The 2680-nt window shown below is 40.4% G+C and overlaps 1 pseudogene; it reads left to right on the plus strand.

The window, feature by feature from the left end:
• Positions 1 to 2180: 2180 nt before the first annotated feature.
• LOC118604797 lies at positions 2181 to 2299 on the plus strand (annotated as a pseudogene).
• The last annotated feature ends 381 nt before the right edge of the window (positions 2300 to 2680 follow it).

Genomic DNA, 2680 nt, shown 5'->3' on the forward strand with positions numbered 1-2680 from the left:
GCATTTGAAAGTGTAAGTTTTCTAACACCTCACAGAGAAATACATACCAGGAAGCAAAGCTTTACAATGATTTTCTTTCGTGCTGACAAACTGAGAAGTATGAGATGTTCATTTGTCCCAGAGTCAAAAAAAAAAAAAAAAATGCACAACGGATTATGAAGTCTGAGAATATCAGAATTGACTTATAAGAGCAAATAGTCACGCCTGTATAATTCTATTTAACTGGTTACTCAGCTCTTTTTGAAAGGCATTATTAAGCTCATTAGGGAATCTCAAAGGGAATTGGTTTCATTAAGCAACTAAACAATTAGACCTTGGAGTATTTAAGAAGATTACAGGCAGATGAATAGTGCTGCAAAGTGGCCTTCAAATGCATCTGGGAACTCAATAGGCAGAAATAAAGATTTGTAAAAGTCCTTTCTTGGGTGCTATTACTTTTCCAGTTACCATTAATTAGTTATTTTTCTCAACAGTAGAAATTTATTGTAGATATTATATAAATGTATATATGTATATATATTTTACATAAAACTACAGATAAACTAAAAGAAGAAAATGACTGATTCAAGAAACAACCAATGATAACTTGCTTTGAACTTTCCATAGGTTTATACAGTACAACCTGGTAGCTGAGAGCATGGGGGTCTGGAGTCAGAATAACTGGATTTACAGCCCAGCTTCATCGGTTACTGACTCTGTGATCTGGAGAATTCACTTAAACTTTGTTTTATTTAATTTTCTTCTTTATTTAATTTGGGTAAGAAAATAGTACCCTCCTTATAGCGTTTCAGGCGGGACAAATGAGATGATATGCATAAAGTCTTAAATCAGTGACTAGCACATAGTAATTATTCAATAAATACTAGCTATTGTATATATCTTCTATATACAGTATACAATTAAGATGGAATTTTATCGTAAACACTGTTTTATAACCATCTTTTTATTTAATAACATATGTGACGATTTTTCTGTATAAGTACATGCACATCATTTTATCATTTTAATGGCTGTACAATGTTCCATTATAAGAGTGTTTGATAAATTACCAGGTAGGAGCCAAGCATGATGGCCTTGCCTGCCAACTATCAGTTGAGTTTGGGGGCCGTCTCTCTATGTCAGTGAGTACTTACACAGTTTATTATGTTTTAAAATTGTTACATAAACCTCAGCAGAAATAAAAAACTAAAAGTCTGATATTAATAAGAACAATTGGTCTTATAAGTGTATTAGTCTTGAGACAAAGGTAGGAAGCAATATCTATTTGATTTTGAAGAGGATGTACAAACGAGGAAAAACGTCGTTGATATTTTTCTATGCCTAAAAGGCAAGTATAGGTAGAAATTAAATAGTTAATTTTTTATCTCTCAGAGAACAGAAACCCCTTCCAAAAGGTTTATTTTCAGCTTTTTCATGTTTGACTGATATCCAAAGGAAAGGTCCCTACTGCAAGCATCTCCTGACGCTCAGTGTCATAGGGACTGTGGGGGCAGGGAAGGGGTGTCAATGGGAAGAGATAAAACTGGAAAGGTGCTCCATGGGGTGGCTCTGAAGGCCAGTCACAGGAGGTCATAACACGTTTGCCAGACCATGCAGTGACCTGAAGGTGTTTAACAAGGAGACTCCAGCAGAGTTGTTCTTTGGGGGGCTGTTTCTGGGAGAAATTAAACAGGGCTACAGTGTGGGAGGACTAGGATTTTTGAGAAGGCTGTCGTAATCATCTAATCAGGAAATCAATCCTTGATTTAAGGTGAGTAGGAGTGTGACTGCTGGAGAGTGGGCAAGGTCAAGGTGCTAAGTTGGGGCTGCATCTTTTCACAGGTGGGCAAGACAATGAGGGAGAAAGAGAAACCAAAAATTACTCCCAGGCTGCTATTAGAAAGAGACGGGGCAGCCATGCTCTTGCGTAAACCAGCTGGCGGGGTTCGCGATGCTCTAAAGGGACTGTCCTTACTCACAGCCTGGCCAGGTACAGTTAGGCGTGGCCATTATCTCACATACCAGGACTTACGTTTCAAAAAAAAACCTCAACTCTCTTAGATTTTAAAGCATAATCATAACAGCTAACATTTATTAAACACTCAAGGCTGAGGGCAGAGCCTTGAGAGTCCCTAAATTTGTGGGGAGGAGGAGATGTGAGTGACGGAGACAGAAAGGAGTCATCAAAAAGCAGAGAGCAGGTCTACGGCCATGCCACACTGAACAAGCCCGATCCCGTCTGATCTCGGAAGCTAAGCAGGGTCGGGCCTGGTTAGTACCTGGATGGGAGACCACGTAGGAAGACCAGGTACTGTAGGTGTAAAAAATAAAAAAATAAGGGATTGTAACCTGACAAGGTCCTTACAATCTGTGAGGTCAACCGAGGGTCGCCTCGACTTAAAAAACCAAAACAAAACAGAACAAAAAACAGCAGAGAGCAAACAGGAAAATGAATCCATCTTCGATGAAGACGCCAGCGGCGGGGCGGGAAGTGGCGGTCAGCAGTGGCCCCCTTGCAGAAAAGCGGGGACACAGGCGGTTACATTGGATGCTCAAGAGGACGTCTGTGGCTCTCAGAGAGTAGGAGCAGAGGAACAGAAATCGAAGACAGAGTAAAAGAAGTTGAGACGTGAGTGGGTAGCGAAGGAGCAGATGCGGCGGGCGTAAAGCGCTCCTCCCAACAGCCTGGCCAAACTTCTGA

Source organism: Rousettus aegyptiacus, unplaced genomic scaffold (assembly GCF_014176215.1).
Source record: "Rousettus aegyptiacus isolate mRouAeg1 unplaced genomic scaffold, mRouAeg1.p scaffold_m13_p_6, whole genome shotgun sequence".
Lineage (NCBI taxonomy): Eukaryota > Metazoa > Chordata > Mammalia > Chiroptera > Pteropodidae > Rousettus > Rousettus aegyptiacus.